This window comes from Zosterops lateralis, assembly GCF_965231275.1.
Source record: "Zosterops lateralis genome assembly, chromosome: 1".
NCBI lineage: Eukaryota > Metazoa > Chordata > Aves > Passeriformes > Zosteropidae > Zosterops > Zosterops lateralis.
In genome coordinates this window covers 67,085,770-67,095,941 of record NC_139762.1, presented here as the reverse complement: position 1 = coordinate 67,095,941, position 10,172 = coordinate 67,085,770, and the positions used below count along the sequence as shown (strand labels likewise).

The 10,172-nt window shown below is 47.1% G+C and overlaps 1 long non-coding RNA gene across 2 annotated transcripts; it reads right to left on the bottom strand.

Moving 5' to 3' along the window:
* Positions 1–642: 642 nt before the first annotated feature.
* Positions 643–8,086, bottom strand: LOC310915547. 2 transcript variants are annotated; one of them, XR_014591178.1, is made up of 3 exons: positions 7,975–8,086; positions 7,444–7,584; positions 643–1,668 (listed from the first exon to the last, which is right to left on the bottom strand). It is a non-coding gene; the product is annotated as an uncharacterized lncRNA (long non-coding RNA). The 2 variants fall into 2 exon arrangements; XR_014591179.1 differs by having other exon boundaries at positions 7,444–7,581.
* Positions 8,087–10,172: the final 2,086 nt, after the last annotated feature.

Here is a 10,172-nt window from a genome sequence, read left to right as displayed (position 1 = left end):
AGAGAATCACAGTGGAGCAGAGTTCTGCCTGCAGCCCACGGAGGACCAGGTGGATGTGCACAAAGGAGACTGTGACCCATGGGAAGCAACAGGCTCCTGGCAGGATCTGCTGCCCTGTGGAGAGAGGAGCCCACCCTGGAGCAGGTTTACTGGCAGGACTTGTGACCTCATGGGACACTCACACTGGAGCAGGCTGCTCCTGAAGGAACACCCCACAGAAGGGACTCATGGTGGGGAAGTCCATAAAGAACTGCAGCTTGTGGGAAGGACTCACCTTGCAGAAATTCATGGAGAACTGTCTTCCACAAGAGCGTCCCCTGGCTAGAACAGAAAAATAATGTGAGGAGTCCCCTCCCTGAGGAGGAAGGAGCAGCAGAGACAATGCGTGATGAACTGACCACAGCCCCAGCTCCCTGTCCCCGCTGCACTGTAGTCTCAGCTCCCCATCCCCCTGCCCTGTGGGGAGCAGGTAGAGAATTTGGAAGTGAAGTTCAGTCCAGGAAGAATGGAGGAGGAAGTTGTTTTCAAGATTTTATTTCTCATTATCATACTCTGATTTGATTGATAATAAATTAAACTAATTCCCTCAAGTTGAGTCTGCTTTGCCCATAACTCTAACTGTTGAGTGATCTCTACCTGACGTTATCTCAATCAAGGAGCCTTTTCTCCTTCCTGTCCACCTGAGGAGGGGAGTGATAGAGCAGGCTGGGTGGGGACTTTGCATCCAGACAGAGTCAAAGACAGGAAAACCAGGCAGGGATGAGGACAGCAGGAAGGATTTGCATGTTTTGATGCCTCAGAGGAACTCCAACGTTGAAAGACCCTGTGCCCAGCCCAGCCTTTGTGCCAGCCGACTGAGCCAGGGCTCTTTTGATCTCAGGAAAGTGCTGCTTGTGCAGTGCTGGTGCTCAGCAAGCACAGGTCATCATTCTGTTGTCATGGCTAAACCACTGTCCCAGCAGTGCAATATTGGCTACCTGCACAGAAACAGAGGCACCTCTTCCTAAGGCTTGGGGTCACTGCCATAACTCTGCTCCTGGCCAGGTAATGCCAGGCTCAGTGACCTTCCAGCCATGCAGTGCAAAGTGCCAAGCTGTCAGTGCCCTGTGGGCCAAACCCTCTGGTGCTTCTTGCCTCTGTGACAGGAAAAAAGGTGCAAAAGGCAGCAGCAAAACCTTCAAAATCAACACCACTTTTATGGAGCAAACATTGCAACTTGATCCATGCTTTTGTGTGTGTGCATGTGTGTGTGTGTACAAAAGGCAGTTCAATGCATTATTTATATTTCACATGTGTAATTTCCCAAAAATCTCCTGATCTCTACAAAAGTACGTATTTTCTCTTACTTGGAAATAACCACAGATTGTATAGTCACACCGTTAAACAGGTCACACTGTTACCTGTCAGTGGTATCGACACAAAAGCAGAGCTGGAGTTAAGCCTAAAACTACTTTGTTATGAAACTGCTGATAATACACGACCCATGGGAGGACCATCCATGTGGTTCTTCCATCCATGTCTGTCCTTCTGCACAGAATTGTGGTGATGACAAAGAAGAGGAGCAACGGTGACTTTGGCTCCCACTGCAGGGACTCTTTGATGTGCCTTACCCATCCCTTCTGTTCTTCAAGGTGGGTACCCAGATCCCTGGTGTCTTCTGTCTGAAAACTGGCAAGTAGGAAGAGAAAAGGAGAATTAACAGATCAATATAATATCCTTGAGGGGGATATATAGAAGATGAGGAGGATAAGAAAGATAGATCTTCCACAGTTCTCAGCAATGCTCCCCTGAAACACTTGTGACCACATACTCCAGAGTGATCAATAATCAACGAACATGCACTTTTATCTGTTGAAAAAACTATTTTGACATGAAACCAATGATGTGATTCATAACTGGTCTTAAGTCCATGGAGGATGTTATATTTTATGGAATTCTACAGGCCAAAACACTTTCTGAGCCTCACCATTCTTCCTTGACTTTCTTTTTAATTTTTAAATGATCCTGTGTTCAGTTCTACTGGCTTGATACCTCCAGTCTCTTCAGTATGTTATTCCTAATTCTAGTTCCTCAGCATCTTCTCCTCTGTAGAGTTACTTATGCACCAGAAAAGTTGTTCTCATTTCGTGTTCCAAAAAAAATGTGCCATGTATCTGTTGCCATGGCAGTGGTGTGGGTTCCAACCAACCATTTTAGCCACACTAACTTTAAAATGGTAACCAAGTTTGAAACTCTTTGGTTTCCTCCCAGAAAACACAGAACCAGTGCAGTTAGCCCAATAATGAGTGCTGGAACACATCTGCCCCTGTGGGCTTGTGGGTGACCACCAGGCAGCCATGACTGGTATCCCTCCACTGGCTGAAGGGCTGACCCAGTTTCCCCTTGGAGCTGTCATGGCAACCTCCACGGTCACGTTTGTCACTTTGCATGGAGAAACCTTCATTTTCTGGCTATGGAAAAGCAAGAACTCAATGCCAGTTGAGTTGAGTGGCAGTGCAAAGTGGGAGAGCAGCTCAGCCCTTTAGCCCAGGTCCTGATCCTGAACAAAACCCATGTTATGGGGTAGCAAAGAAGTTGGACACAGAAGGAAAAGCAACCTGTTTCTTAGTCTTTTCCATTCTGGTGCTGCTCTGTTCCTCATCAGGAAGCACATTCAGGCTGGCTTGATAAAGTAATGAGGCACACGGAGACATTTCATGTGTGCACACCATGAGGCAGAGCCTGCCCCTCCCTGAACTCAAGGTCATTGTCCACAGAGACCTAACTCAGCAGAGGTTTAATATCCTCAGATCCACAAAATCCATGGGAAGAGTCCAAACAAGGGAGAGTGATCATGACTCCACACAGGGGAAGGCAACAGTAGGAGCTCAGTCTGTACTGGAGAGTTTGCACGAGCACCACACAGGGCACCTGCCTGGGCTGCTCCCAGGACCTCTGGTTGTGCATTTACCCATTCCCAGCCATTCATTATTCTGAGAGGGAGCTGCCCACAGCAACAAAGAAATGTCAGCACTTTATACTAAAACCCCTGCCAGTGAAAGTGGAGAGGAAAATGTCCTGAACCATGGGGCAGACACCCAAAAATCCCTCCTGTGTGGTGGGGAGAAAAGGTAAAATAAATAAATAAATAAATAAATAAATAAAGATTTAAAAAAAACCTAGGAAAAAAAAATAGGAAAATGCCTGGGAGGTTTGATTTATAAAGGGAAATGAGCTGTAAGATAATGTGCTTGGACTGGCCAAGCTGAGGCGGGTGCGAGAAAAGTGGGTGACAGCCAGCAAGCACCAGAAAGAGCCCAGGCAGTGGAGAGGGAAAAGCACAGCCTGCTCAGAGGGAGTGAGACGCACAGAAAGTGCATGCTAAGTAGGAGTGCCAGGATGACATTTGAAAAGGGAAAATTTAGGCTGAGTGTCAGGAAAAGCTTCCTGACAGTGAGATGCATGCACTGGAGCCATCCCGCGGGAGAAGCCCTGGAAGCCTCATCACTTGGCTTGCAAGGGCTGAGCTGGAGGAAAGCTGCAAGTCCTGGAAAGGCCTTACAGAGATCCAGAGCTTGCAGAAAGTCAAGAGCAAGGCTTGCTTTAATTATGGGAGGCCTGGCTCAGAGATGAACTCCACAGCCAGGAAGATTGTCCGGGAAGAGGGGAACTCCCAGCAGGTTACTGGGAGGCAGCAGGTCCCAGGCACAAGCATCACTCTTCCCATAGGAGCCTAGAAACAAACGGGTGAGCAAGATAGGGAAACAGGGAAATAAAAAAAATCCCTTCTCCTTTAAGGCAACATTATCTCTCAGCAAAGAGCTGCTCTGCTCTGGCCAAGGCACAGTCAGTCAGGACTCAGGCTTCTGTTAGTCTGGGCCCCTGGGAAGGCCAGCTGCCAAAAAAAGAGGGAAATTTTGCTCTAGTCAGGGGGTAGGGCATCGGTGTATTGGGAGCAGAATTAGGGAGAGAGTGAGGGAACTCGCACAGGAGAGCAAGGGAGAAATAGGGGACATATGTATTCACTCTCTCTGGATGTGCAGCAAGGCAAGAAGCCCAGCAGGGTGGCTTGGGAGTGGGGGAAGGAGGTAATGGCTACAGGCAGAAACCAAGGCAGAGAAACTCCAGGAATGGTGCTGTTTCTCTCCTATTAAGAAGAAGCCTTGTCCGAAGACATCCGTGTTAAAAATAGCCAGGGCATGGACTCTGTCCCCAGAGCTCCCTGAGCCACCAGCCTTCCCCATCACAGGAGGAGGAGGTGATTTCCCCAGCAAGGAGGCAAACAGAGTAACTTCTCCAGCAGGAGAAGTTACCGTGCCCCATCCCTGGGCACGTCCCTGGGCCAGCTGTGCCCAGCCTGGCCAGGAGATGCCTCTCCAATGTGGCACATGAAGACTTACAGCACGCAGCTCCAGAGCTGTGAGCCAAGCTCACAAGCAACCTGGTGCGAGCTGAACATCACCCCACCAATCCTAGTGGCCTTACTGGGAGCCAAGATCACAATGTCACTTCCAGAGCATGAAACTGAATTTGAAACTCTGACCCCTTGTGAGCTCCTTCTCTCCCCAAGGAAAGCATCTCTGTGCCAAAGGTAGCCACACATTCATGCAGGCGATAGTCGGGCATGGACAGTTAAAGCAATAACTGAGCTGTGGCACAGCTGCCCTGGGAGTGCCATCCCTATCCCATCCCAGCTTTTACTGCTGTGTTCCTTTATTCGGATACACCGCCCTCTCCACTTAAACAGCAAACCCAGCAGGGCAGGAAATGACAGCCCATGCTCTTGCCGAGCCAACAGAAACGGAGCTAAAGTGGAAAGCCTATTTTAAGAGTAAAGTACAATATAAAGAGGTTGCATTTATTTCCAGACCAGACGTTACAAACCCAGGGAATTCAGAGTTAAAGTTATGCTTAAAATAAATTCAAACTTGTTGAAGTGTGGCAGTGTGCTACCAAGGCATACAAATAGCCTTAATTCTGCCCTGCAGTGACACACAGCCGTATGACTGTGATTAAAATGTTTTAGTACTTGTGTTCCTAAACTAGATTACCCTGATAAATACAATTTTTTTCCATATTCCCTTGCTTTTCTCCTCCCCCAACAACCCTGTGCCCCAGATATAGCCACTAGCACAGATTTCACTGCCTACCAGGAAAATAAAAAGATTTATATCACAGGTCCTTCACATCTGTAATGGGAGCCCCGGGCTAAGTGTTGTCTTGGAAATACCCTCCCATCGTCAGATCCGAAGCCACCCCTGCCCAAGGCTCTGGAGAGCACAACTGAAGTGTGTGCACCAAGTGATCATATAGCCCTGCTGAGGAGAAAGGAAGGGCTTTCCTCACGCCTTTGATACCACTGTAATCTACACTGATGTATTTATTTCACAAGCCCATTAAAACCTGGGCTTTAAAGTGCAGAGAAAATAAAAGAGAGAGAAAGAAACATCATCTGGATAAACAATTATGGCTTTTTGTCAAGGATTCGGGAGCTAATCGAGTCCAGATCTGTTCCACATTCACATTTACATGTGAAATTGTACTTACTGAGCTAGAAAAAGTCAGATTAGCATCAAGAGTCAGCTCTGCTCCTCAGCTACATAATGCAAACTCTGGAGTGAATGGGGGCTCCCAGGGTGTAAGAGAAGGCAAAGTTTGGCCCCAAATACTTAAGGGCCATTTGGCCCAGATGCACATGAAAGTGGCTGCTCTGCACTTCAGCCCAGTTTGAAATGATTCTCTAGAAGTTGTATTTACTTAAGAGAGTGGGTGGCCTGAATTGTCACGATGTGTTCCAATATTTGGCACTAAATCACAGCTGTCCACTTATTTGCACTTTTGCTGCTGGGCAGCAGGAACACCCCTGGAATTAGTCAGCATCAGATGCATTAATGAGCTAACAGATGTATTATGGTTTACAGTTTGGATTTCTTTTGTTCACATAAATACACACCTCCTCTCTGATTGTTTCCCAGAACAGCATATCTTCTTGAATATGTTGACTTTCCAAGCTTTATTTTATCTGGCCTTTATTAATGAGCTTGCAGAGTTTTCTGTTAAATGTAAAAAAGCACCTTGCCTCTAGCAGCCTTTCTAAGCATTACACACAATCTTGGAGAGACTCAGGAGTGTGAGGAGAAACGGTCCAGCCTCTGAGAAGTTCCTCTTCACAAGCCAAAAGCCATCCTCTGCATGCAAAGATCCCAAGTAAATATGGAACCAATAACAACCAGGAGCAAAGACCTTTACATAAGGAAAATATTTACAAAGTCCGTGTTACAAGTCACATCACATGGAGGAGAATGCTTGCACCTTTGCTCTGCAGAAAGCAAGTAATTTGTTGCACCAAAGGAAAGAAAATCTTGTTATCTGGTTTAACACTCCCATGATTGATTCATCCCACTTCTCCACTGCCAGAAACCTTTTATAAATCACGGATATAGCATAGGTCATGATTTAGTAACTTGCCAAGAAAATTTATCCCGTGCAAGAGGACTTCAGGACCGGTGTCAATTCTTTGCAACTTGTATGCCTAATGGATGCTAATTGCAAACCATAATATTTTTTATTAAACAAATCAACAGAGTTTTTACCAGGGTAATGTTCTAGCCTGGAATCACTGGGAGCCAGGTTTTTGTGTGTGTGAATAAAATAGTTTTTCAGAAAAAATGCTTATTTGCTGACACTGAAGTTTCTTGTGGGAATACATCACTTTTATAATTAAATTTTCATCTGGAAGATTTTTCAGGTCAAAAATGGAATTTCTGGTCAGAATCATAGCAGGGAGGAACACACAGGAAGCCAGGCTCTCAACTGAGCACAGCCAAGCTTCTTGCATCCCAAGCACTTGGCTTAATTACGGAGCCAGCAGCTCGTCTGCCATATGGCTGCTCTTTACCTGGTCTTGACCAATTTTAGTTATACTTTTCCAACACCATTTCCTGGTTCTCCTTCCAGCCCCTCGCAGGAGCAGGAAATGCAAAGCTATGGACAGAAAGCATCTGCTCACTGTACAATTGTATTTTCCGGGAAGCATCCCCAAATGGGTGCTTGCCTCCAGCCGGAGGAGCACAAAGGAGCAACCCCTCTGCCAGCAGCAGCTCTCACCCACGCAACATGATCTGCGAGAGGATGTCTGGCCATATCTGCCTTCCCCTCCATGTGCAGGAACACACCATATCAACAGAAAACACCTTTGGTAAGGGCATTAATGCACCTCCCTCCCCGGGAGGCTGCACGGCGTTATCTGCAGCAGTGGAAGGAAGTAGGAGAGCCAAGCTGCTGGCACGCCTCCCTACCCTCACAGCCTGATTCACCAGAATAGCCCAGCTGCTTTTTGCCACCATAATGACCACACACCAGAGCTGCAAGCCTGGTTTCACCAGCCAGTTTGTGACACTCCTGTGCCCACAGAGTGGTACTGAATAGCTGGAAGGTGCTGGTGAGCCCCTCTGCATTGCATACCTCAGCCAGGGTGCTGCAGCAGAGGTTGAAACCGAATTGTCACCAGCCCCACCGCACAGCCTTGTCCTCCGTTCACCTTCAGGAGGGCAAGTCAGAAGTGGTTCAGCTCAGCCACCACAGTCAAATGAGTCTGAAACACTGCTAGGAGGGATTAAAATCACATGTGAGTGTGTGTGTATGTGTGGTTTCACAACACCTCCCTCTCCCCACCGCCAGCCACACCAGTTTCCTCAAAGAAAAGCAGAACAGTAGAGCACAGACCCAAAGTTATGCCGTGATGCATTAAAGCCTTGTTTTCCCACTGCTTAAAGAACTGACCCAGCCCCCTCAAATGTTCCCAGCATACTTGAATTGTGAGTCAGAGACCACAATGGAGATACTTGCCTAGCTTGACAAAGTTTAAGTACCTCCTGCCAAATAGCAATCACTGATTTTTTTGCTCTGTCACTCATGAGTCTTGTTCCTGCTGCTCTAACCACACAAAACACACTGCCTCATTGTGGAAGCCAGGATTACTGTTTGCATGCTTACCTGTAGCATCTTCAACTTTTCATAATCCCCTTCATGAGGAGCGCTGCTAACAAACCAGATGGAAATTTGCAGGTATTGAAAGCTCTTGTCTCTGTATCCTCTGTGGAAGCAATAGAGGATGGAAAGAGCAGCAATACTGAAAAATGAGGCCAGGAAACACTTCATTGTTGCCGATAGGGTCTAATATTTAAAAGGAATAATAATTCAAGAACAAGATTTTTGCAGACTGGTCTGGCACCTCACTTAGCAAAACACCCTAAGGCTTAGGAGTTAATCTGTGATGGACCTTTCCTTGGGCTTCATTCACCATAGCTAAATTGCCTGCCATGAGTTAGTATCCAGAGCAGCAAAATAAGTTTTTACTCTTTCAGTTTCAGTGGCAAAAGGCCTGCAGCACTGAGCAGGGCTTCATTTTCTTCCACACCCCTGCTCTGCCACATGTCATCCAAACAGCTCATACAGCTCTGCTTGAGGCAAAAAGATTATTATTTTACTCACTGTAGGTCACACTCATTTCCTATTTGTTAATTTTCCTACACAATCCTGAGTGCCAGAAACATTTTTTCTTAATTAGTTCCCCCCCACCCCTTTTTCTTCCATCAAAAGGCACAGGTCTCACACAATCCAAGCACTCTGGCAGAGAGGCAGGAGGGCTTCAAGGAAAGCCCCAGAAACAGAGTGCAAGGTTTGATCTGCAGTGAGGAGAGCTGGCAGCCCTGCAGTGCACCTCAGCACACCAGCTGTTGCTCCAGTGGTGGAACCACACTGGGAGGAGTTCAAGGACCAGCAGCTGAGAAAAAAAAGTCAGACACAACCAAATCCTCCAACATTACATGAGGTCGAGGTTGTGTGCGTGCACGTGTGTGTATTTGCTTTATTTTTCTTTTTTTTTTCTACCGCAACTAGACTTAGTATTTCTTCAGAGGATTCATGCTTGTACTTGTACCAAGAAATCATTCCCATTATCTCCTTCATCGCCCGGGCTGCAGTGCAGAGAGCAGCCTGCTGTTATCCATCCCTGGGCTGTCTGGGGTTTGGGACAGCTGGGCTCAAGGCTGGAGAGACGGGGGCGTTTCTGGGCTCTGGGGTGCACAAGGAGGAGAGAGATCATTTTGTGTGCTGCTAATCTGTCTCTACAGAAGTTCTGGTTTTCGCCTCTGTAGCACCTGCCATGGGGCGCCTGGGGGTGGGACACAGGAGCAGAAAGAAAAATAACTTCAAGCAAGATTTACTCCCTTCCTTATTAGTTAATGCTTGCCAAAAAAAAGTTATGCAGAGGCAGGGGGTTGAATAGGTCTGAGCGGACTTCACACAACATTACACTTTGACACCTCTCTTGTTTCAGGAAGGGGGAATCTTTGACTGAAGCTGTGTCCAAAGCCCTAGACAGAAACTCAGGAGCTCTAGGATGTTCTTCCCTGCACCGCCTCAGGCTTGAAATTTCAGGACCATGGTGTTTTGCTGACAAACCTGAGCCATGCTAAACTGAAGATAAAATACCAGTGACGGTTTCGAACCTCCCATCCCCCCCATCCCCATCCGAGCACAGCACACATTGCTCCGAGCTGTGCACATGTACTGACCTCTCCCAGCTTGGTCCTGGTGACAGGGTGATACACGGCCCAGACCTGCTCTCCCTGAACTCCCACAGGCTCTCATCTAGCACAGAGACAGGCACTGGAGGTGCCTAACAGGGAACAAGGAAGAAAAAGAAGCTGTTTCACTGTGCAACTAATACAGATCTTAATATGAATCTCATCTGAGCTGGAAGAAAAACCCTGTTGTACGGTTACAGTAGGTCGTACCAGCTAGTGCAGGGGGATGCAGTGCATTTTTAGAGAACACTATTCTGGACAACAAGCTTTGGAAAGTACTTCTGGAGGTTGAGCCAACCTCTCAGTGCTGGCCCTAAAAATATTTAACTCATCCTCTTCTCAAAAAAGGTGTTTTAAAGGAGTCTGGATTGCAATCTTAATGCAAGCAGCTTCTTTCAGCTCTCCATCCTCAGAGGCAGTGCAAGCAGATCAGGCAATTCAAGAGGCATAAGCTGGCCCTGGTAAAGTCTCAGCCCTTAGCTTGCTCCTTAAGCCAAAAATAATGAATAGGTCGGCAAAACCATTGCATATTCACCTAGTAAGTTTCTAATGCTGTTTGACGAGCAGTGGCCACCACCAGTGCACACCACAGCCCTCTCCCTG